General features: G+C 40.6%; 1 protein-coding gene and 1 pseudogene across 5 annotated transcripts in view; one reads left to right on the top strand and one right to left on the bottom strand.

The window, feature by feature from the left end:
- BMPR1A (bone morphogenetic protein receptor type 1A) overlaps positions 1 to 26,577 on the bottom strand; it is a 161,238-nt gene that overhangs the window by 52,609 nt on the left and 82,052 nt on the right. Inside the window, exon 3 of one of the 5 annotated variants that reach the window (XM_023226079.1) lies at positions 14,798 to 14,846. The exons of 2 other annotated variants lie outside the window; for them this stretch is intronic. The gene's annotated coding sequence lies outside the window, so the exon portion shown is untranslated. Of the gene's footprint in view, positions 1 to 6,600; positions 6,781 to 14,797; positions 14,847 to 19,193; positions 19,262 to 26,577 lie in introns of those variants that run through there. 2 more of the 5 variants (XM_023226081.1, XM_023226080.1) reach the window with 2 other exon arrangements.
- Positions 15,678 to 17,415, top strand: LOC111551999 (annotated as a pseudogene).

Genomic DNA, 26,577 nt, shown 5'->3' with positions numbered 1-26,577 from the left:
CCTGCAATCTCTTATCTCTCTAATATGAAATTGTTTTCCATCACATAATGCTGAGAGAAAAAGATGTAAAGTCTAAAGTAACTATAGAATGTTTGTCACATGATTTAACAGCATTTCTTTGAAAACTTCTTGAAATAATTCAACTGTCATTCTAAGGATACATGTTCCAGGTTTCAAATTCAAGAGAAGTTTCCAGTGTATTTCCAATCCTAATCTCTCTTCCTCATTTCAATTTTCCCATTAAATATTTCTACTAGAATCACACTCCACCTGTCTAAATCAAACCCACACCTTTCTTGCTTGTTCCTCCTCCTCCACTGGCTACCACTCTCCAGTGACCGTGCCAGAAACCCTGGCTTTGGTCCTGCCTCCCTTGCTAGGTCTCCACCCTTCTCCAAATTTTCACTTATTAATTTACTCACTTATTCACCAACAACATTTTTTTTTAAATTTAATAGGGGTGGGGGCAGGGGGTCTCAATATGTTGCCCAGGCTGGTCTCAAACTCCTGGCCTCAAGCAATCCTGTGGCCTTGGCCTCCTCCCAGAGTGCTGAGATTACAGGTGTGAACCACTGCAACCGGCTTGCATCTAGAGTACATATTATCGACCCAGTATTAGGTACCAGAAATACGAATATGAGTATGGTTGCTCCTGCTGCAAGGAGCTCAGTCTTGGGCAGGAGACTGACCACTATGCCATGTTACATCTTTCATTGTCACTGTTTCCTCATCAGTTTATTTAAAGCTAATATGTGGCCTTGTCTCATTAGAGCTACAACCAAGGCATCCTGCAGAGCTGGCTGGCTTCAAGACTCTAAGTGCTTTCCCTTTCAGAGGGCTGTGTGTGATTCCTTCCACAAAAACATTCATGATCCTGCTACCCTGGCACAAGCTCAAATTCTGGATCTGCCTTTAACTTAACCTCTCTGAATAAGTTTCCTCATCTTTAAAACTGGAATGAGGCCAACTGTGGTGGCGACTGCCTGTAATCTCAGCTGTAATCCTGGGCTCAAACAGGATCACTTGAGCCCAGAAATTCCAGGCTACAATGCACTGTGATCACAACAGTTAAGAGCCACTGCACTCCAGCCTCAGCAATACAGCAAGACCCCATCTTAACAAACAAACAAATCTGGAGTGATATTTATTAACTCACAGTTATTTTGAGAACCAAATGAGATAACAGCAAGCACATATTTGAAACAATTTTTAAAATAAATTAAATAAATGTAAATATTTTTAAAATTAAGGAACTCACATAAAATAATAGCTAACACATATTAAACTCTATGTGCCAGTACTGTCATAAATGCTTTGCATATATTAAGTTATCAAACTATCAACCAACTTATTTAAAGGTTAAATTATTATTTTAATTTTACAGATGAAGAAACAGGCAGGTCGACTTTAAGGAACTTATCAAAGCTCACACAACAGGTAAGCAGAGTCATAATTAATATCAAGGAGGTCTGATTCCAGATTCTACATGTTAACAACTATCCTATACTTCCCTGCCTGATTTTATATATATTATATAATGTAAATACACATTTTAAACTATTTAGGAGAGCCGGGTACACAGTAGGTGCTAAATAGAAGTTCCCTCCTCTCATCCATGTTTATAACACACTTGCCAACCTGGCAAAGGAAGTCACTGACAGGTGCTATCCATGACAATCCAATCTGTAAGAAATTTTTATAGACAAAAAAAGCTGTGATCACTTGTATGGAGAACAGCCATCAAATCTTCCCTGACTACGAGCTCAACACACATTGGTATTGATGACGACTGCTAAGATATGCATGCAGTCTGAGAATGAAGGGAAATGCTGCAGTAATCAAAGAGGACAACCATCTTACTTTATTCCACCTGGCCAGGCCTCCTAAGCACTTGAGAGAAGAATGACAGGAATGCAAAGGACATAGCAACCACTCCACTTGAGATACAACCAAAAGAACCCAGGGATTTTGCTCACAGAGTACATAAGGAATAAAGTTTGAGTGCACCTTTGTCAAAGACATGACCAACATCATAGAAAGAGAGACTGCACTACATTTTTTTTTTTTTTTTTTTTTTTTGAGGCAGGGTCTCACTCTGTTGCCAAGGCTGAAGTGCAGAGGTACAATCTCAGCTCACTGCCTCCTGGGCTCCAGGCAATCCTCCCACCTCAGCCTCCTGAGTAGCTGGGACCACAAGCACGTCTCACCAAGCCTGGCTAATTTTGTGTTTTCTGTAGAGATGGAGTTTTGCCATGTTGCCCAGGCTGGTCTTGAACTCCTGGACTCAGCAATCCACCCGCCTAAACCTCCCAAAGTGCTGGGATTACAGGCGTGAGCCACTAAGCCCGGCCCTAGACTAAATAATCTATGTTATCCCTTCCAACGTTGGAGTCCTGTGGAAACAGTGTTCTTACCATTGAATTATTAATGTATTCACTAAATGTTTATTAAGTGTCTGTACTATGCATGATTCTGTATTAGATACCAAGAATACACCGTTTAGAGCCAAACAGTCCCAGCCTTCATGGAGTTCAGAGTCATTAAACAAAACAATTAAGATACTCAAGACACCAAACAAGAAAACACAAATGATACACAATCATAACTCGTGGTAAGTGCAAAGGAAGAAAAGTGCCAGGTCCTGAAGGAATAGGGGCAGTGACCCCCCTCTAATCCAGATGGAGGGGAAAGGGAAGCAATGCTGAGAAGTGACCTTTCAGTTGAGATCTGAAAAATAAAGAGTCAGCCAGGCAAAGAAAGAGGGGAAGTTCTAAGCACAGGGAACACCCTGGGAGAGAAAAGCAAAGAGAAAACAATGTCTGAAATATTGAGAACAAGAGATAGTGTGGTGGGAGATGACGGTGAACAGGCAGAGAAGACAAAGACCAGATCAGGCAAGGGCATATGAAGGACTTGGGATTTAAGCCTAAGTGGGCATCATCTGACTTTTATGTCATGGACTGGAGGGGATAATGGCAAAAGCAAACAGATCAGTAAGCAGAATATTGTGGAAATTTAGGAGAATGACAATGGTGGTTAAGATTAGGGCAGAATCCGTGTGCAGATGGGTGAATTAAAAAAAAAAAAGGATAGGGTGGCAGCGGTCTAGTGGACGGACTCATGCTATACTTCAAAAATAATTTTTGGCTGGCTATGTGGCTCACACCTGTAATCTCAGCACTTTGGAAGACTGAGGCGGGAGAATCATTTGAGGTCTTGGAGTTCAACACCAGCCTGGGAAACACAACAAGACCTCATCTGTACAAAAAACTTAAAAAAATTAGCTGGGCATGGTAGTGCATACCTGTAGTCCCAGACACTAGGGAGGCTGAGGTGGGAGGATCTCTTCAACCCAGGGGTTCAAGGCTGCAGTGAGCTTTGATTATGCCACTGCACTCCAGCCTGGGCAACAGAACGAGGCTTGTCTCAAAAAAAACTCAGTGGTACTTAGCAATGGATTAAATGTAGAGTAAGGAAAAGTGAGGCGTCAAAGAAGATTCCCACATCTGTGGCATGAACAGTTACTGAAATGGGATTAACTGATTTTGACAGGAGTGAAGAGATCAAAGGTTCAAATTTAGAGATCTGAGATTACCCAAAGGGAACGTCTAATGGGCATTTGGTTCTGAAACTTACAAGACACATTTGGGGCTGAACATACAAATTGGTTATGCCAAAAGCATGGTGATATTCAGCTACGACTCTGGGTAAGAGGGCCATCCAAGAGAGTGAGAAGAGGGGAGGGCCCCAGAACACCATTCGTCTAAAAACTGTATTAATAAAGGCATTAACACCACATACATTGATGTGGTATTCACTCATAAAATAATAAAATATAAATAATTTTTAAAAATCAGCTCCAGTATTTATTTGCTGTGTGATTTTGGGGGAATTACTTAAGCTATCCAGGTCTCCGTTTCCTTCGCCACAAAATAGAGATATTACTAACTCTTTTGAGTTAGTAATATTACATCTCAGTAAACATTTCAACAAATAGATGTAATTATTAATAACTGAGCACTTCTCCTTTATCTCATATTAACTGTTTCTATAATCACATAGCAAAATATTAACTTTATTTTTCAACAATTTTTTTTTTTTTTTCCAAGACAGAGTTTCGCTCTTGTTGCCCAGGCTGGAGTGCAATGGTGTGATCTCGGCTCACTGCAACCTCCACCTCCTGGGTTCAAGCGATTCTCCTGCCTCAGCATCCCGAGTAGCTGGGATTACAGGCATGCGCCATCACGCCCAGCTAATTTTTGTATTATTAGTAGAGACGAAGTTTCTCCATGTTGGTCAGGCTGGTTGAAACTCCCACCCTCAGGTGATCCTCCTGCCTCTGCCTCCCAAAGTGCTGGGATTATAGGCATGAGCCACCGTGCCCAGCCTTTTTTTTTTTTTTTGAGACAAAGTCTTGCTCTGTTGCCTAGGCTGGACTACAGTGGTGCAACCTCTGCTCACTGCAACCTTCACCTCATGGGTTCAAACGATTCTCCTGCTTCAGCCTCGGAGTAGCTGGGACTACAGGTACACACCACCATGCCCAACTAATTTTTCTATTTTCAGTAGAAACAGGGTTTCACCATGTTGGCCAGGTTGGTCTTGAACTCCTGACCTCAGGCGATCCATCCACCTCAGCTTCCCAAAGTGCTGGGATTACAGGCGTGAGCCACCGTGCCTGGCTGCAATCATTCTTAAAATTATTCAACGTCTAACGATAAAATATATTTTTTAATTCCTAAATGATTCATCGGAATTTTTACATTAAATTAAAAATATCTTGCAACGTGAAGAAAATGAGGAGATGCACATATTTGACATGCAGCATAATCAAAATTTTTAAATCATGCTGCCATTTAAAAGCTATTGAATAGTCAGACAAAATAGGCATCTAAATAAATTTACTTCCCCTTGCTATATACACAGACTGGTACCGTTTCTTTACAGGAAAATAACATTAAGGCAGAATCACTCAAATATAAATAATTTCTTTTTTAAGTAAAAGATTTTAAGGCTTCTCAAACAGCAAGACAACTGAACCAACAGTGCAATTGGAACTTAACAAAAAAAAAAAAAAAAAAAAAAACCAGGAAAAGGCTGAAGTCAGCTGAAAAAACAGACTAAAGTCATTCTTTCCTCTTCCTGTTAAACCCCCCACCCTTGATTTTCACTTTCTAGTAGAGAAGTTTGGGAATTTCCAACAAGCTGGCCAGCAGCCAATTCCATAAAATAGCAAGGAGAAAACTCCCCTTCTTTCCAGGGGTCCCTCCCCCCAGGCAGCTCCAGGCGCCGGGTCTGACAAGCTTTCTGAGAAGGAATAGACTCAACTGCAGACTTCCTGGCTCCAAGGCCATTGTTCGCATGGCTGCTCTGCTCCTGATCCAGGGCCTGGATTAGCATAAGAATATCATCTTTTCCCTTAAGAAGCAACTCATCCATTCCTTCCCGATCTCTACACTCCTCCCCATCAATCCTTAGAAGAATACACACTTGTACAACCGAAGCAACATCACTCGCAGTTATTTACATCAGTGTAGAAAACAATATCCCCCAAATCTAAACATAAACCCTGAAGAAAATAACTTGCTTAAAGAGTTGTCTGAGTACATCTGAGGTAATACACAGAAATCTTACTGAAATGCCTGCCTTGGCGTCCACGCTGTCAGATCTTGCTATGGGTAAGATATTCATAACAGGGTCTTTTAGAAAGTTTTACAATAATGCCCGTGGGCCAGGAGCAAAGAGAGCCAACCACGCAACTAAGTGATGCCCTAAAACAGGGATGGGGAAGTTCCACTGTGTAACACTTCCACCATCATGTCTCCATCACTCTGAAGTTACCAATTTCATTGCCACCCCTGAAATTACTTTCCAACTCTACCTTTCCCCCATGCTCAATTATTAATTAATAATCAAAACAAGCCCACATGTAACCTTTGTATTTCTGTTCAACAGTCCCTGCCCCACTCAAATCCTTCACTTTCCTTCTGTGCCAAGATAGTTTCCCCAACACAAGTATAAACTCTTCTAGGACCAGAGAATCAAGACAATCTAGTATAGCATTATATATAGTTGATGTTAGTTGATGCATTTGTGTGTTTTATATCCTTCACCAGGACCTCAATATTAGATGCAAAAGAAATGTTTCCAGGGTTCTGAAACATTCTTCAAATAGATAATCTGTTTTCAAAACATCATTCAACCTTGTACTACAAATTCCCTAATCTAGTTTCTCCAAAGTTTTTTGTTTGTGTAACTGTATTAAACAACAACAAAAATCTCACAATTACAACTAGATTGTACTATACAGCAATCTTTGGCATATCTGTACTTTGAAGAGATTCATAATGTTTGTCAGCTGTTTATTTAAGAGGCCTAGGTGTTACTCTCCTGTTTCTCCTCTAGAACACGCACACATGACCAAAAACAGGTGAAGTCAATCAGTTATTGCAGAACTGTCTGGAAGGGGAGAAGGTTTGGTCACCCCATAGGCATACTATGGGTACAAGTTGAGTACTCCTTATCAGAAATGCTTGGGACCAGAAGCGTTTTGGATTTTGGATTTTTTTAATTTGTAACATTTGCACTATCTATACTTACTGGTTCAGCAACTCGAATCCAAAACTGTGAAATCCAGAACACCCCAATGAGCATTTCCTTTGAACGTCATGTCGACACTCAAAAGGCTTCAGGTTTTACATAGCATTTCAGATTTCAGATTTTTGGATTAGGGATGCTCAACCTGTACTGGTAAATTGAATAGGGAGAAAAGAGTTTAATGTGGTGGTAAAGAGTTCAGAGTCTAGCATAAAACAGATGATCTAGGTCTTTTGTGCAGATTAAATCAGAGGAACTGAGGTATGTGGTGGTATTTAATGGTACCTGCTTAGCATCCTATCATCACTGTCATTTTTATAACTTACAAATTAGTTTTACGTGCATTACCCCATCTCTGATCCTTACAGTAAGTAAAATCATTCCTACTTACAGAGAAAAGATAGGTTCAGGGAGATAAATAACTTGCTGAATTCCACATAGCTAGTATATACGACAAACTAACACCCAGGTTTTCTAATCCAAAGTGCAGCGTTTTGTCAGGTATACCATGAGCACATATGTTAAATGGGAAAGTGGAAGTTATTTTTTATTGAACCCTGTAAGATCTTTTTTCATCTTCGTAACTCTGAAAAAAAAAAAAAAGTGAAGCGCAAAGTTAAGAAACTTGCCCAAGTTGGCCAGGCATGGTGGCTCATGAGGTCAGGCACTGGAGAGCAGCCTGGCCAACATAGTGAAAACCCTGTCTCTACTAAAAATACAAAGAATTAGCCACGCGTGGTGGCGGGCGCCTGTAAACCCAGCTACTCGGGAGGCTGAGGCAGGAGAATCGCTTGAACCCGAGAGGTAGAAATTGCAATGAGTCGAGATCCCACCACTGCACTCTAGCTCAGGTGACAGTGCAAGACTCTATCTCAAAAAAAAAAGAAAGAAAGAAAAAGAAAGAAACTTGCCCAAATTAACACAACCAGTAAGTGGCAGGTTTGCTGCTGAGAAAGCCCAAATTCCACTTGTTACTGCATGTTAAGGCGCTGGCAGGAAAGTAATGAGATTAAAAAACAGAAAGTACTGTGACCCTTTTTACACTATTGCTTTTCAGCCAAAAAAAAAAAAAAGGCCCCTCTTCTATCTATAGACTCTGCTTTCTGACGCTGGAGCTGGGATGCTGCTGACAATACGTCCTTCACCAGCTGGCTCCTGGAGAGGCTCTGCCAACTGGGGAACTAGAGAAAGCTGGAAGAGGGGAGAAGGGACTTTCTTTTCCCCGATTCGGTTCGCTGTTCCTGTCCATTGCCTGAATGCCACTGGCATTCAACTGGCAGCAGCAATCTACACTCTGTGCTTCCTTCCACACTCCCAGAATCAACCCCATGGAATCCTTTTAGGCCCAGTGGTGCCTACTCCTCAGGGTCTCAGTCCCAGCTCCTCAAAAATCCCGCTTTGCACTCCCCTCAGGCATCAGCAGTGGCTGGGTTACCACCCCCTCATAAGAGGATCTAAAAAATGCAGGTGACTTTTTGGTTGGAATAATGTCTAGGATACGACAGGACATACGGTTTGACCAGGGACCAGGACAGAAAACACAATGTGCAGGGACAATCCTTCAAAATAAAGAACTGTCTTAACCAAATGCTAACAGTACTCTCCTTGTTGAGAAACACTGGTTCTTTTTTTGTGGGGGCAGGAGAAGGTAATTTGTTTTTCTTTGTCAACTGCTTGGTCAATTTGTAGAGAAACACTAATTCCGGCCTAGTATATATAACTATCATACTTATTATTATCTAATAATATAACCATTATTATCTAATGGTTCCTTTGTAGTTACAGTTGGTCAAGTGGCAACATTAAATCTCTAAGAAGAAAAATTATCTTGATCAAACTAATGTCCGAATACAACTTTACTTTTTTTCCCTTCCCACCTGACCGCTTTAAAGAGGAATTGTTTTTGCTGTGTTAACCATTGTGCTTATACAATGCAAAAGCAATTTGAAAAAATCAATCATTTATTTCCACTTATGTATCTATTTAAATTTTTTTTTTAAATTCAGGATGCAAAGATTTCCCCTAAGATCTCAGGAGTAGAGGCTCCTACGCTAGGCATATTCTATCTTCCACGCCACAAAAAGTTCAGGGGTGAGCTGGTCTAACAGTCTCAGGACTTTCACAGGCCCTGCAGTGACAAAGTCACTCTTCTCAGACTCAATATGAATAAGGCAGTCCCAGAAATTGCTGGCAGTTATGTTGGGCCCAGAAGGAGAACCAGAAGGCAGAGCCAGGAGACTGAAAGAAGCCAGATCCTGGGAGACATCGATGAGCTGCTCAAGCAATCTTGTCTGAAGCCTGAATTACTTTGGGACTCTTTAGTTAAGAGCCAATAAATTCCATTTTTAAGGTCAGAGACAACTGTCAATTTTTCTGTTACAACCAAAAATATTTCAGCTAATATAGCTAATATGAGGATTAAAGAGAAAGGCACACGAGTATTCTGGGTCAGATTAGCATAAAATTAGCAATTCTGAATAAAGGCAAATAAATGTCTTATCAGAAAAGATACTTGCTAACATCTTAAAAGAAGACACAGGCTGCTGTAAGGGCTATTTTTAAGACAACTCGGGCCTGCACAGTGGCTCTCGCCTGTAATCCCAGCACTTTGGGAAGCTGAGGCAGGCAGATCACTTGAGGCAGGGAGTTCGAGACCAGCCTGGCCAACACGGTGAAACCCCATCTCCACTAAAAATACAGAAATTAGCTGGGCATGGTGGTGAGTGCCTGTAATCCCAGCTACCTGAGGCCAAGGCAGGAGAATTGCTTGAACCTGGGAGGTGGAGGGTGCAGTAAACTGAGATTGTGCCACTGCATTCCAGCCTGGGCAACAAAGCGAGACTCTGTCTAAAAGAAAAAAAAAAAAAAAAAAAAAAAAAAGTCAGCTCAAATAGTATAAAAATTGACTTAACAATGTTATCAGCAACTATACAATTTGTCACTTATCTTTCCTTGCCTCTTCCCTCCCAAATTTGCTAGATCCTAAGTCTTTCCCACCTCCGTTAACAGCCTCTTTACTTGGTGTAAAATCTTAAAAGTCCCAGGTCTAAAATCTTTTTTTATTTTTATTTTTAGAATATCATTACATAGATGTAACCAGGCCTAAAATCTCAAGTCATTCTTGACAACTTCCTCTTTCCTTCTCGCATTCCATTTCCTATCTGTCATCAAATCCACTGGTTCTACCTGCAGAATCTATCCAGAACCCATCCCCACGCCTAGCACTCCTCTCCTTTCTGGCTGTTTCTTTCTCTTTAGCATTTGTCATGCTATATAATTTGATATAATTTACTCTGTATTTTATTGCCTGCCACCTGCTCCAGAATATATGCTCCATGAGGCCAGGAGGGTTAGTCTGTTTCACTCACTTTATATTTTTAGCACCCAGAACAGTGCTTGGCACACAGTCGATACTAAATAAATATTTGTTGAGGGAATGATTGAATAGAGTAGAAGGAATTAAAACGTTATGCCAATTCCTTTTACTTTTATATACAAACTAGACTTTCCCAAAAGAGCAGTACAGTGGATAAACTATCCCATTTCCTTATCTCAACACAATTGAAATGATATAAAAACCACACCACTTCCTTTTGCTCATTTCCATCCCTGATTTGTGTCAAGATCCGGAGAAGAAAAAGTTTCCACTGTTTTCATGAATATCCTCAAGTTTGAGATATAAATTAAAAGGGCTTAAGAAAGGCTTGTAAAAGTAAACACCACGTCCCCAAATCTAAAATGTTGCTTAAGGCAAACAATGGCTTGGGTTATGCTTTTACAGTACCACATGTTATACCAAGTTAAATAATTATGGAAATAATTACAGACAAAAAGAAAATGCAGTCTTTCTTTGGTACAAACAATGTGGTCTGACAAAGGGAACTTCAAAGCATGATCTAAATTCAACTGCAAACTTTCAGTATGTAAACACCACACTGAAGGTTCAAAGGTAGTATGTGTATGTAAAATTTAAGTCTCTAACTGCCCTGAATAAGGGCAGAAGGTGTTAAAATAGATTTTTAACAATTCTTCCTTGACAAGCATGACCAAAAAAGGACAACATAGAAAACTAAAATCTTACAAACCCGTAGGTTTAAGAAAGAACTCCCTCAAGATGATAGACTCCTGCTGTATGCACATGAAATTCATGAACTTGGGAACCTAGGAAGAGTTTCCCTCCTTGGGAATGAAATATCTGTACTTTATTTTCTTTATTCTGCATTAGAACATCTTTTCAGGTTGAAACGTACTGGTTTAGGGTGTTGTAAGAAGTTCTAGGCCGGGCGTAGTGGCTCATGCCTGTAATCCCAGCATGCTGGGAGGCCAAGGCAGGCAGATCACGAGGTCAGGAGATCGAGAATCCTGGCTAACATAGTGAAACCCCGTCTCTTCTAAAAATACAAAAAATTAGCCGGGCGAGGTGGCAGGCACCTGTAGTCTCAGCTACTCGGGAGGCTGAGGCAGGAGAATGGCATGAAACTAGGAGGCGGAGCTTGCAGTGAGCTGAGATGGTGCCACTGCACTCCAGCCTGGGTGACAGAGCAAGACCCCGACTCAAAAAAAAAAAAAAAAAAAAAAGTAGTTCTATGGCATGAGATGGATTTGCCATTTACCTGCCCTTGCTTTCCTTTTAGCATCTTTTTTTTTTTTTTTTTGGATATGGAATCTCACTCTTGTTGCCCAGGCTGTAGTGCAACGGCACAATCTCGGCTCACTGCAACCTCTGCCTCCCAGGTTCAAGCAATTCTCCTGCCTCAGCCTCCCAAGTAGCTGGGACTACAGGTACATGCCACCACATTTGGCTTATTTTTGTATTTTTAGTAGAGACAGGGTTTCGCCATGTTGGCCAGGCTGGTTTCGAACTCTTGATCTCAGGTGATCCACCAGCCTCGGCCTCCCAAAGTGTTGGAATTACAGGCGTGAGCCATGGCGCCCGGCCCCATTTAGCATCTTTCTTTAAGCCCAGGTATCTTTCTGATTTTTTCCTGGGATTTCTAGTTTAAACACACATCAACTTGCCTTTCATTTCAAAGAAAGGATTGTAAGTGACATAACAGCATTGCCTTACATATTGTTAAACTTTCAATAGATACATAAAAACTTCACTGTTTTTATATGTATAATGCTTTAATTTTGTTCACATAACACTGTGAAGTATTTCCATGATGGATACTTGTAGTTCTTCTTAATTCATTTTCATTGTTATCTAGTGTTTTATCCTATGAATACCTTATGGCCATATTTGCCCATTCTCTTATTGATGAACATTTTCTTCTTAGAGATGAGGTCTTGCCATGCTGGTCCAGGCTGGAGTGCAGGAGCTATTCACAGGTGCAATCAGATTGCACTGCCTCAGTCTCCCAAGTAGTCCCAACTACAGGTGCACGCCACGGTGCATAACCATGTTGATGGACATTTTAGATTATTTCCAATTTAGTATAAGCAATGCAGCAATAAATAAACTTGAAGAGATGCTTTTGTTGTTGTTTGGGCAGATAAAACTGTAGGTTAGATTTGCAGAAGTGAGATGCTAGGTCTAACGGCGCTTTTGTTTTTTTTGAACAATACAGGTTGGAACCGCATGGGTCAACTTATAAGCAAATTCTTTTTTTTGTTTGTTTGTTTATTTGTTTTTTTGAGATGAGTCTCACTCTGTCGTCCAGGCTGGAGTGCAGTGGTGCAATCTTGGCTCATCTCAACCTCCGCCTCCTGGGTTCAAGATATTTTCCTGCCTCAGCCTCCCAAGTAGCTGGGACGACAGGCACATACCAGCAAGTCTGGTTAATTTTTATATTTTTAGTAGAGACAGGGTTGGCCAGGCTGGTCTCAAACTCCTGACCTCAGGTGATCCACCTGCCTCGGCCTCCCAAAGTGCTAGGATTACAGGCATGAGCCACCGCTCCCAGCCTCTCCTTTTCAATAAGTATAGCAATGTCTTCATATTGCAAGCAAACATGGGCTGAAAATACAGTATTTAGCTGGGCACTGGCGGCTCACACCTGTAACCCCAGCACTCTGAGAGGCCAAGGCAGGAGGATCACTTGAGCCCAGGAGTTTGAGACCAGCCTGGGCAACGTAGCAAGACCCCATCTCTATATTTTAAAAAATAATAATAAAAGAAAATAGATGATTCACTTTGTCTCTGGTGCCTTTGTCTTACATTTAAGTCTTTAATCCATTTAGAGCTTATTTTTGTATATAGTGAAAGACAGGGGTGCAGTTTCACTCTGCATATGTATATCCAGTTTTCCCAGCACCATTTATTGAAGACTGTCTTTTCCCCAAAGCATGTTCTTGGCACCTTTGCCAGCTGGCTATAAATATGTGGATTTATTTCTAGGTTCTCTGTTCTGTTCAATTGGTCTATTGTCTGGTTTTACGCTAGTACCATGCTGTTTTGATTACTAGAGCTTTGCAGTTTATCTTGAAGTCTGGTAGTGTGATGTCTCTAGCTTTGTCCTTTTGGCTCAGAACTGCTTTGGCATTTGCAGTCCTTTGTGGTCCCATATTAATTTTAGGATTGTTTTTTCTATTTCTGTGAAGACTGTCACTGGTATTTTGATAGGGACTGCATTGAATCTAAGCTTGCTTTTCGTAGTGTGGTCATTTTCACAGTATTAATTCTTCAAATCCTTGAAAATGGATGTCTTTCCATTTTTTGTGCCTGCTTCAATTTCCTTCATCAGTGTTTTATGGTATTCCTTGTAGAGATTTTTCAACTCCTTGGTCAAATGTATTTCATTTTTTGGTAGCTTTTGTATATGGATTACTCTCTTCTTTTTCTGCTAGTTCATTATTGATGTATGGAAACACTACTAATTTTTGTATATTGATTTTGTATTCTGCAATCTTACTAAATTCATTTATCAGTTCTAAGAGTTTTATGGTGAAGCTTTTAGGGTTTTCTACATATATGATCGTGGCGATTCGACTTCCTCCTTTCCAATTTAGATGCCCTTTATTTCTTTCTCTTGCCTAATTGCTCTAGCGAGGACTTCCAGTCTTCATGTTTCATTATGTCATTTTGCAATTCCAAATGTAAAACACTGATATAAGCACAATTTTAAAATATTGAAGAACAAAAGAATAAGTTTAACAAATAGAAAGATGAATCATGTTAGGTACAGAAAACCTCAATATTAGGTAGGTCAATTGTTCCTAAATTAATTATAAATTTAATGAAAGTCTTTATCACATTAAGGAAGTTCCCTTCTTAGTTTGCTGAGAAGTTTCATCATGGAGTTAAATTTCATCAAGTGCTTTTGCTTCATCTAGTGATAAGATCACAGAGTTTTTCTCCTTCAATGTACAAATTAATAAATTAATACTAATTCATATTAAGAACTTTCTTGAATAAACCATCTGTGGTGGTTTTTAAACATGTCCACAAATTCTTTCATACTCTTCTTTTTAAGAGGTGGAAACTAATTCCTTTGAGTATGGGTTAAACTGAGTGACTTCCTTCTTACAAACAGGATAAAGAAATACTACAGGCTCCTGCCTGTAGTAACAGCACTTTGGGAGGAATAGGCAGGAGGATTGCTTGAGACCAGGAGTTTGAGACCAGCCTGGTCAACATAGCAAGACCCCATCTCAATTTAACCCATCTCAATTTAATTTAAAAAAAGAAAAGAAAAAGTAATGACTAGGTCCTTAAAAGGCACTGCAGCTTTCTCCTTGCTTTTTCTGGATCACTAGTTCTGGAGAAAGCCAGCTGTCACAGTGTGAGGACACACAAGGAGCCTATGAGAAGGCCCATGGGGTGAAGAACTGAGGCCTCCTGCCAAACGCCATGTGAGCGTGCCACCTTGGAAGTGTATTCTCCCTGAGTCAGGCTTTCAGATGACTGTAGCCCCGGCTGACTTCCTGACTGCAACCTTGTGAAACATAAAGATCAGAACCACATCCAGCTAGGCTACTCCTAAATTTCTTGTAAGTTAAGGTTTCACGCCATTAAGTTTTTGGATAAACTGTTATGAAACAATGATAATTAACACACTATTCTTAGATTCCTGAGATAATTTCAATTTGTCCTTATTGTATAATAAATAATGTATTCAGTCTTTGACCCAAGTTCTTGGGAGAGAACCTCTAATTCATGGAATTTCCTTGGTAGGAGGAGTGCCTTTGTTACTCACGAGCCTCACGGATCATTCCTGAGATTATGCTAACAAGATGACTCAGAAAGGGGTCTGCTCACCAGAAAGGCCACCATGTGTAGAAGGATGGCGTTTGAGCCAGCTAAGCCTCTAAGGAAGAAAGGAGAGAACACTGAAGGTTTGAGTTCAATCACATGGCAAATTATTCCATTACACCTACATATAAAATCTCCATACACCATAGCTCAGGTAGGCTTCCTGACTGGTGAGCATACTGATGTGTCAAGAGGGTGACACACCATGATTCCAGGAGAAGAGAGCACAGAAGCTCCGTGTTAGGAACCCTCCCAGTTCCCTGTATCTCATTTGGCTGGTCCTGATCTGTATTCTTCATAATTAAAGTGTAACTTAAGTGTAACTTACCGCTTTCCCAAGTTCAGTCACTTCATAAATTATCAAACTTGAGGGGATTCATGGGAACCCCCAGATTTGCAGCCAGTTCACTGGAAGCACAGGTGGTCTGGGGACCACCAAACTTTTAACTGGTACGTGCAGCAAGGGCAGTCTCGTTGGGAACTGTGCCCTTAAACCTGTGGAGTCTCAGGCAGACTGTGGAGTCTCAGTCAGAACTGTATTATAGTCAGCACTGTAGACATGAGATATATACATATAAAATATTTAAACATACTACTGGACTTGTTTTGCTCCTATCTTGTTAGATTTTACATAAGCAAGATTGGCCAATAATTCATTTCATATTAGCCATGCTTGGTTTTGGTTATCAAGGTTATACTAGTCACAATAAACTGAGGAACTGTCCTTAATTTGCTATTCTCTGGAACAGCATGTGTAAATGTGGACATACCTACGACCTGGATAGCTGAAAAGAATTCACCCTTAAGATAATCTGGGCCAGAGAGGGAGATGGGGCCTCGGGGAGAGACTCTGGAGCTGGTCCCAACCCGCAGACTACTCTCCCCTATGGCTGACTGTGCTGGGCTGCACAAGGCCGGGGCTCCCACCGTTCTCGAAATGTCACAGGTACTAAACAGACAAGTACTTTGAAACAAGAAGATGCTTCTAAAAGGGGAAGTTCATTACACTTGCTCACTACAACGATGTAGTGAATGAACGTTCTATTTGTCAAACTCTGTGGTTATCCTTTATGTCACAAGAAGCTGGGAATTAAATATAAAATTTCAAAACCAATAAAGTCTATGATATTACTGAAAGAAAGTCTTTTTGCAGCAATTTTTGTTATTAAGCATCTGAGTTTTTTGAAGCACAAATTCCCAGAACTCCAGTATGGGGAGAGGCATCCTGATTTTCAACTATTAAAGGAAGGGCAAAGTGGCCATTCTGGAAAAGAAGTACAGTTATGCAGTAAAGCCATTAAAACATCAGATATTGACAATCCTAGCCACTTTGAAAAGCAGTATGAATCTAGCTCTTCTAGCACTCATAATGACAGCAGCAGTGATAATGAGCAGACTTTGTTTCCTCCATTCTACCAGGAAACAGACCAAATTCAACAAGTATTAGACCACAGCTGCACCAGAAAAGCATAATGAAAAAGAAAGCTGATCTCAAAGCTAATGCCAAACACAAAGAACAGACAGCAGTGGATGTCACTGAGCAGTTAGGCAATGGCAAATTAGATACTCAGGAGAAAGCTGCTACATGTGAACTTCCTTTACAGAAAGTAAATACTCAAGAGTTCTTCAAATAGTACTTTGCCTGAAAGATTAAAGCTTCAGAAAATTCTGAAAGTAAATACAGTAGGTCAGAAATAACGCTAGTAGGAGTTATTAAGTGCGGAGTTAATAAGTTATTAATAACTTAAGGAGTTATTAAGTTATTAATAAGAAAAGTGTGGGGCATTTTAACAGAAAATTTGCCAAATCAAACCAAGTTTCTAGGTCAGTCTCTAGTGTAGGTGTGTCCTGAAGTGGCAGAGAAACTTACTCAAAGTTTTGAAGGAGACTTTGACTGGGTGGAAGACAGAAGAAACTTTGAGGTTTCTGTATGGTCAGAATTATGCTTCTGTGTGTCTGAAAACTGAAGCCTCTCTGGTTAAAGAACTTAGTGATGCCGGGTGTAGTGGCTCATGCCTGTAATCCTAGCACTCTGGGAGGCCAAGACAGGTGGATCACCTGATGTCAGGAGTTCCAGACCAGCCTGGCCAACATCGTGAAACCCTGTCTCTACTAAAAATACAATAATTAGCTGGGTGTGGTGGCAGGTGCCTATAATCCCAGCTACTTGGGAGGCTGAGGCAGAAGAATTGCTTGAATCCAAGAGGCGGAGGTTGCAATGAGTGGAGGTCACACCACTGCACTCCAGCCTGGGCGACAGAGCGAGACTCTGTCCCCCCCACCCCCCAAAAAAAGAACTTAATGACATAATCTCAGACCCAGATAGTCTCATTGCCCCTGCCTGGAGGGAGTCTCAACAGCTTGGATGCGTCTTCACCTTTTAGGGGCTCAGCCTACAGCCTAGGGCCTACAGCCATTAAACCACTGATGAGTACTTGGAAAAAGAAACTGAAAAGTTAAATCTGAGGATCAGCGAGTTTTATAGAGGATGATATGTTTTGGATAAAGAAACCACCAAATCACAAGACTCAGAAGGGATGAAGACAATGAGCTTTTCCAGGTCGTTAACATTTGGAAAACTCACCATAGCAAATCTTGGAGCAGGAAGGATACTGAAGAGATAATTGTTAAATTTTCAAGTAGTTTCTTTAGTCATTCTGCCTTTTGGTTTACAGTGCCATCTCCACGGCTGGCATTACTATTTTACAGGTAAGTTGAAATTTGCCCCTAGTAAACTTTCATAAATGTGTAACATTTTTTCTACTGTAAAAATAGCCTAAAATCGTGGGACCAAGTTTTCCCTAATTCTTCATATAATAAATGAAGTCTCTGAAGTGGTTTTTTTTTTCTTAAAAAAAAAAAAAAGAAAAAGAAAAAGAAAAAAAGATCATCTGGGCCCAAGGCTTATCTCTAAGTGTATCAAAGTGGGTGGCTCTTTTAATTACAAATCTAATTTCTCTAACAGTTATAGAAATATCCAAGTTTTCTATTTACTCTAAGTCAATTTTTGTTGTTATAATTTTCTAGAAAATTGACATTTAAATTGTAAAATTTATTGGTATAAAGTGATTCAAGATATTTTATTTTAAAGACTTTCTTCTGTATCTTCCTTTTACATCCTCAGTATTATTTGTACTTTATATTTTTTCTTGATCAATCTTTCAAACAGTTTATTAGCCTTTTCATAAAAAACAACTTTCAGCTTTGTTAATCTTCTTCAATGTATCTTTTAAAAAAAAAATCATCATTTCAAACCCCAATTCTATCATACTTATTATATAGAGGCTTGGATAAGTTTCTCTCTGTGCTTCAGTTTCCTCATCTGTAAAGTGCACATAATAACAATACCCCCCATATGGCTTTGGGAAGATTAAATGAGATAATCTTTGTGATGAACATGGAACAGTGCTTGGAATAGAGTAAGAACTCTAGAAGTGTTAGCTTTTATCTGTATCATCTATTTTACTTCACTTGAATTTACTGCCTTGTTCTTTCCCTAACTTAGATTAGCTTATTAGTATTCAAATCTTCTTTTAAAATATGAATATTTAAGACTTCAGGGTTTCACACAAGTTTTAGTATGTCCTAAGTTTCTTTTTTTTTTGGAAATAAGGTCTTGTGCTCTGTAGCCCAGGTTAGAGAGTAATGATGTGATCATGGCTCACTGTAGCCTCAACTTTCCAAGCTCAAGCAATCCTCCCACCTCAGCTTTCTGAGTAGGGGCTACAGGGGGACACCACAGTGCTGGGCTAATTTTTATTTTTTTCTGTAGAGACGGGATCTCACTATGTTGCTCAGGCTGTTATTTATTATTTTGTTCAAGGTGTTCACTAAATTGATTATTTTATATTTAATCTGTGGGATTTACCGAAGTGTGTTTTTAAATTTCCAAATGTGTATAGTTTGTTATTCATTTCCAACATCCAGGCTTTCTTGCCAGAAAATATGGTTGATTTTATTTGAAATGTATAAGAACTTGCTGTATAGCCTAGTAAACAGTCACTTTCATAAAACACTCCATGTGTGCTTGAAAGAACTTTTTTTTTTTTTAAAGAGTTGTAAGAGGTATTTCAGACTTTTCTTTTTTAAAGACAAAGTCTTGCTCTGTTGCCCAGGCTGGACTGCAGTGATGTGATCACTGCTTATTGCAGCTTCCAACCTCTGGGCTTAAGCCATCCTCCCTCCTCAGCTTGCCCAGTACAGGCATCTGTCATCATGCCTAGACCAGACTAACTTCTAAAACCAAATGACCTTGCCATTCTCTCTGCTTAAACACCTAAAAAATATCCTCATTTCATAGGATAAAATTAGTAACACAAGACTTTTTGTGATCTGACATCTGCTGAGGCCTCTACTACTGTCCTCCCCTCTCCTCCATACCCTTACGATGCTCCAACTCTACCAAAGTCAGTGCAGCCGCTCTCCCTTCACAGGCATTCCTTCCGGGCTTCCATTCCTCTGCGCAGCCTTTGTGTCCTCGTTGTTCTTTGCCAGAGTAACTACAACGTTCTCTTCAGGACTTGATCTGTGAGTTCCCTTGTGTATGCAATCCTCGATCCCAACTCATCAGGCTGCGTGAGGAGTCCCGTTCAACTTCTAGTACACCCAGCACACACGACAGCTGCTTCGCAGATCTTGAGCAATGTTCACTCAAAAATGACTTAATGATGACTTGGTTATGTGCCATGTACTGACTATCCAACGGTAAATAAAACAGACATGATTCCTCCTCTTATAAAGCTTAGTCAGCTGATTTTTTTACTTATCTTGCAGCAGTGTAATTGCCACTGTCTAGCACATTTCTAAGCAAAGGAATAAAAATGTTCAATAAATAAATTTAAGCAATAAAAAATAGTAGTATCTTGCTAAGTGCAATATACTTGGGGAATTAAACCAACCATAAAACCACATAATGCACTCTAACAGTTCTTTATAAGTATACTGGCATCTAAAAATGTATCTCTAGATCTTACAGTAACAGCCACTTACTACTGACAGTGCTAGCTCAAGAACTTCGTTCCCAAAATCACCATCCTTTTGTGATTTCTAGACATCAGAGAACAGAAATTTAGATTCACACCATAAAATGGAGGACCTTAATATACTTAAAACCTCTCTTTCCAAAGTATTTCTGGTTTGTTTCATATTTTGAATTAGCTTAAAACTTTCAACTATCATGAATAGTTGAGCACTAAGTTTACTGTTTTTTATATTATGACATAAGAAATCTAATAATATAAAGCTGTATTCACAATTAAGTCTTTCTCATATTGGTACTAAACAATGTACCTACTTTATGCAAAAAAACATGAAAAAGAAGTTTTTATGCCAAAACTTTTCCTGAACATATAAGGGCTGTCTTTAAAAATTATGACCTCAAAAAGGAGAACTTTGGGCCAGGTGTGGTGGCTCATGCCTGCAATCCATCTCAGCACTTTGGCAGGCTGAGGTAGGAGGATCACTTGAGCCCAGGAGTTCAAGGCTGTGGTGAGCCATCATCTGCCACTGCACTCCAGCCTGGGCAACAGAGCAAGACCCTGTCTCAAAACAACAACAACAACAACAAAACTTTGAGCTAAATTAAAGGACTAGTTCTAAAGACTGGGAAATGTTAAAATGGGTATAAGTAGACAACCTAATGAATTACACCCTCACTGGGCAGAGCTGGCTAGCTTGCAAGCTGGCTAGAAATGCAGAATCCCAGACTGTGCTGAATCAGAATCTTTTAACAAGACCCCCAGGTGACATGCACGTGCACTAAATTTGAAAAGCACTAGATAAGACCACCTTTATTTAGCTGCTTAGTCTACCCTGTTTAATTTAAGCTTCCTGGAAATATTCATTAATTGAGTAATTAACTTTTTTTTTCTGAAATGGAGTCTTGCTCTGTCACCCAGGCTGGAGTGCGGTGGTGCTGAGTCAGCTCACCGCAACCTCCATTTCCCAGGTTCAAGCCATTCTCCTGCCTCAGCCTCCCAAGGAGCTGGAATTACTGGTGTGCACCACTATGCCTGGCTAATTTTTGTATTTTCAGTAGAGACGGGGTTTCACCATGTTAGCCAGGCTGGTCTCAAACTCCTGACCTTAAGTGATCCACCCGCCTTGGCCTCCCAAAGTGCTGGGATTACAGGCATGAGCCACTGCACCCGGCCTGAGTAATGAATTTTTTTTAACTTTCTCTCCCCTACTCTCCCCACCCTAAAAGAGAACAAGATGCTTTCTGGATGCTTCGTAGTATTTACTTACTCACCCAACATATATTTATTGTTCATGCACTGCATTAGCTGCCATAAAGATAAACTATTACTTTTTAAATGGCACAGGAAAACTAATAAAATTCAGATGAGGAAAGGAAAGTTAAACTAATATTTACTGATATAAACTAATATTACTATGAGGATGTGATACATAGGAACAACATTCCCTGGTGTCTATTATTTGCCAGGCATTGTTCTAGATGCTGCTCAAAATAACTTTCTGCAATCATGACAGTCTCTATGTTATTCAATAAAGTGGACACTAACCATATGTGGCTACTTGGAAGCCAAAATACATGTGGCTAATGACAACCATATTGGATAGTGCAGTTCTAGAAGCTTATACTTACTACCTATTTGATTCACTGACCAATCCTGACAAGCCAGTGTAAATGTGGATCTAAGGCACAGAAGTTACTAGTAGACTATCAAAAATGGTATGACTAGTAACAGAGCACAGAAGCCACAGTTCAAATCCAAAGACATGGGAAAAGAAGATTAATTCCAGGCAATGGGATCAGATAAGCCTTCATCAAAGTGTTGGCATCTAAGCCCACACTTGAATAATGGAAAGATTTCAACATACGAGGACGTGAGAGAGGCATTCCAGACTGGGAAATCCAGAGGCAAAAGCACCAAGTCAGAAAAGCATGGTAAAGATAAGGAATAGAGTGAGATCAGTAAGGCTGAAAACAGCATTACTATATAGTTTTATATTTGGTTTATCTTACCAATTATGATTTTTTCCTAAAGAACAAAGGAATAAAGAATGATTAAGTGTAGGCAGGAATTAATTCATAAGATTCTCAAATGCGAGTGTAAAGTAGTCTGAACTTAACTCAACAGACAAGGAGAAATCACTGGAGGTTTCAGAGCAAAGAAGTGAGTGCACCATGGTTTAGAAAAATCACTCTTGAAGCGTTACATGGGATGAAAGGGACAGGGTGAGGTAGATAAGCCAAAGGGTAATTACAGTAGTTCGCACGAGAAGTAACCATCCCAACCAAGAGGCAATGAGAATAGAGAAGTGGAAGAAAACTATTACAGAGGTGGAGCTGACAGAATTTAGCAACTTCTAGATCTGATAGAAAGCAGAGATGCAGTTGTCATAGGTGGTTCCCAAATTTAAATCCTGGGTTGCTGGAAAGATTACAGACCATCAGGAGACAGAGGTGCAAGAAGCTTTTGAAAACATACAAGCAGCTCTAACTAAGGCTGAGAAAAATAGACAAATGTGTTCCTACTGTTCCTAAATCCTCAGAAACAACAGAAAAATATTTAAAAATAGAAGAATATTATGTGTAACCGAGGTGGAAGACTAGAATGGGTACCAAAGGCAGGAAGAAAAGGTAGTATGTTAAAAGCAAAAATTATTAAATATATAACAAAAAAGTGGAGTTAATTTATAAAACTAAAATGCTGCCTCTTTGAAAAGACCCATGAAATATATCTAGAAAGGTCAATATCCCTAGGAAGTCTAAGTACAAAAATAAAGAAGAAACAAATAATATGAAGTACGAGGAGGCCTACCAAAAATAATTACAAATATTCAAGTATAATAATATTAAATAATAGTTAACACTTAGAGCTCTATAGGCCAGGCACTGTTCTACATACTTCATATGTCAAATTCTTTAATCTTCACACTAACTTTATGAGACGGATATTCTCATTAGGCATAATTTTATAAGAATAAATCTGAAAATTAAGAATGACTGTATGGACTGGGCGTGGTGGCTCACACCTGTAATCCCAGTACTTTGGGAGGTCAAGGCAGGTGGATCATTGAGGTCGGGAGTTTGAGATCAGCCTGACCAACATGGTGAAAACCTATCTCTACTACAACTACAAAAATTTAGCCAGGCGTGGTGGCAGGCACCTGTAGTCCCAGCTACTCGGGAGGCTGAGGCAGAACTGCTTGAACCCAGGAGGTGGAGGTTGCAGTGAGCCAAGATGGCACCACTGTACCACTGTACTCCAACTTGGGCAACAGATGGAGACTCTATCTCAAAAAAAAAAAAAAAGTATGACTTTCTAGAAAGATATTAATACCAAAATTAACTCAACAGGGAATTTAATATGCAAACAGACCAATAACCTAAGAAACAGAGGGCCCCAAGATGGCAGTGGGATGGAGGTGAAGGAGGGTGGTAAGGAGGGCAATGGGGTGAAAGGTGGGGAAGAGGGACTGAAAGACTTTGGTGATAGCGTTTAAAATTTTATATAGGAACTTATTAATAGGCTGCTTACATAATTTTTATACACACATACATATACACGTGTGTGTGTGACTATTTTTAAATAGAGATGGGGTCTCGAACTCCTGAACTCAAGCAGTTCTCCCACCTTAGCCTCCCAGAATGTTGGCATTACAGGCATGAGCTGCCGTGCTTGGCCAATATATAATCTTATAAAAATAAAATAATCATTTTAAAAAGAGGCAATGAGGAAAAAGAAAAACAAAAGGGGCAATGAGATGTTCCCTAAACCCTGCCCTATAAAAGACAGAGCTGGGAAGGGAGAAAGAAAAGGAAGGAAGGAAGAATACATAAGATATAATCAGAGGTTAAACTGGAGTATCTGTGACACCGAGACTGGAAATTACCTTTCACAGTTGAAACTATCAGACAGTAGTGCAAGAGAGAAATTATTAGGCTGGAAGATAAAGTTAGGAATTGAAATGTAGTAACAGAATATGAGGAGATGCTACTGAAAACCTTGTGGCATGCTCTCCCCACTATATCATATGGAGCTGCAAATTCACAAACCACCATCTGCATCTAAAAGCACCCAAAATGGGCCAGGCGCAGTGGTTCATGTCTATAATCCCAGCACTTTGGAGGCCAAGGCAGGTGGATCACTTAAGGTCAGGAGTTCAAGACCAGCCTGGACAACATTGCGAAACCCCATCTCTACTAAAAATACAAAAATCAGCAGAGAGACAGAGTGAGACTCCACCTCTAAATAAATAAATAAATAAAATTAAAGCACCCAAACTGGAGAGGAATCAAATAAGTAAACCAGAAGTAAATTCACTAAACTTAAATTAAGAAAAAATTAAACTTAAGAGAAGGAAGTCTGAATAGAAGAGAGTGGGACTAAACAGCCTCTTTTTCTGGAGTTGCAGAATAACCCAAAAGCCTGAAAGTGAGGCCTGGATGACATTTCTGAGACCAGGAGTTCTAGGTTTCTCTACAGAAGCAAGTGGGTGTGTGGCTAATTTTTTTGGTGTGGGGGGGGGAAGGGGGGACAAGGTCTTGCTTTGTCACCCAGGCTGAAGCGCAGTGGCGCAATCTCAGCTCACTGCAACCTCCAGCTCCCGGGTTCATGCCATTCTCCTACCTCAGCCTCCCAAGTAGCTGGGATTACAGGTGTGCACTACCACGCCCGGCTGATTTTTGTATTAAAAGGGGCCAAAAAGGAAATAAGAGACCAGAAGCCTGGAGAAGAGGCACGCTGACAGCCCTAAGGAAGGGAATACAGAGTGCCAATCTTTATCTTATATGAATGCCCAACACAAGGCACCTCCCACAGAAGAGGCATTCAACTACACCCCAAGGACAGACAGGATGGCTCGTCAGTGCTGTCAGCCAGCTTCTTCCCAAGGCAGGAGTACCAGGCCGGTCAATGGAGCCTGTGGAGTGACAGAGAGGAAGGCTCTACATAGGCCCAACAGCATGGGCTCTTTCTTATGACAGGTGACCTAATTACTGCCACTGCCAAATGCCAACTAACAAGGAGGGTGCATAACCAACACTCCAGATGCGGGCTTGCCTTCCCTGCCCAGAGAACACCCTACTGCCAGCACAACTGAGGGCTCTTAGAGCATTCTCATGTGAATGTCAAGGATGGAAATAAGAGCTCAGGACCAGCTGTAGTGGTGGAGATTTTAACCCTCTTGTTTTAGATATTTCTTTTAGTGATTATAATCAGTCACCACTCTGCAGGGTCAGTGACAGAGCAGATCTAATGGGGCATGAGGGAATCTCACTGGTAAAAGGGGCAGACCACAGCAGACCCTCACGGTGCTCTGCAGCTCACCCCTCTCTGCACTGTGGCTCTGGTGGGCAGTTCTATGTGACACGCACAGCGTCTGACTCAAGTGGGAGTGGAGGCACTGCTCTGTTTTGTTCCTTGGAGACTTTGCAAACCTAAGGGAGACTGCTCAACAGCATGGAGGTGCAAGCACAGACCTGCCCGAGTTAAAGCTCACAGAGCAATCTTCAATTAACAACAGGTGAAAGTTGGTGCATGCATGTCTCAGGCTCCCTGTCCTTTGGTGGGACAACAGTGAGGAACATTCAGAAGATACCCACAGGGCTGAAGCCCAGTTGCCCACAGTGGGAACTGGATCACCCACTTAATGAAACTTCACTCCCTTCTCTGTCTCACTTTTCCCATTCTCTCACCTCTGCTTTTTGGTTCATCTCCCAAATAACCTATAAGCCGGTAAGTCTTTTTCTCAGGGTCTTCTTTCAAGGGAACACAAACTAAGTGGTAAAGTCAAGATTCAAACTGAAGTCCTCTGGCTACACTGCTGTGCTTTTAAACAGAGTATGCTGCGTCGGGCGCTTTGGCTCACTTTGTGAGGCCAAGGTGAGCAGATAACCTGAGGTCAGGTGTTCAAGACCAGCCTGGCTAACATGGCGAAACCCCGTCTCTAGTAAAAATACAAAATTGGTTGAGCATGGTGGCGGGTGCCTGTAATCCCAGCTACTCAGGAGGCTGAGGCAGGAGAATCACTTGAACCCAGGAGACAGCAGTTGCAGTGAGCCAAGATCGTGCCATTGCACTCCAGCCTGGGCAACAAGAGCGAAACTCCGTCTCAAAAAAAAGAAAAAAGAAAAAAAAAGAAAAGGAAAATAGTTCAACACAAAGCCTGACTTAAAAAACAAAACACAAATGCCTTCCTTCCTCAATAATGTAATGGCTTCCAGTTTTACACATGTATAATTATAAAACAATTAGTGACTATTTTCAATAGAGAGAGGCTGTTTCTAAATATGGCTAAGTTCTTTTTTTTTTTTTTTTTTTTTTTTTTTTGGAGGCAGAGTCTCACTCTGTCGACCGGGATGGAGTACTGTGGCCGGATCTCAGCTCACTGCAAGCTCCGCCTCCCGGGTTCACGCCATTCTCCTGCCTCAGCCTCCCGAGTAGCTGGGACTACAGGCGCCCGCCACCTCGCCCGGCTAGTTTTTGTATTTTTTAGTAGAGACGGGGTTTCACCGTGTTAGCCAGGATGGTCTCGATCTCCTGACCTCGTGATCCGCCCGTCTCGGCCTCCCAAAGTGCTGGGATTACAGGCTTGAGCCACCGCGCCCGGCCGGCTAAGTTCTAAATCAGTCATCAATTAAGAGTTGGTAAGAATTTTAATAAATGCATTTTAAAAGCCAGTTTTCTATAATTAAGTAACTTACTGCCTTACTACACAATATTTCTCTAATGGACAGTACCATAATAATGCTTATCTGTTACTATGGAACCATTGAATTCTACTTAATGAATTTTTCACAGGTCCCCATTCCTCAA

Source organism: Piliocolobus tephrosceles, chromosome 9, assembly GCF_002776525.5.
Source record: "Piliocolobus tephrosceles isolate RC106 chromosome 9, ASM277652v3, whole genome shotgun sequence".
Taxonomy (NCBI): domain Eukaryota; kingdom Metazoa; phylum Chordata; class Mammalia; order Primates; family Cercopithecidae; genus Piliocolobus; species Piliocolobus tephrosceles.
Note: the sequence above shows the minus strand (reverse complement) of the source record. Positions and strands in the feature narration are given on the sequence as shown.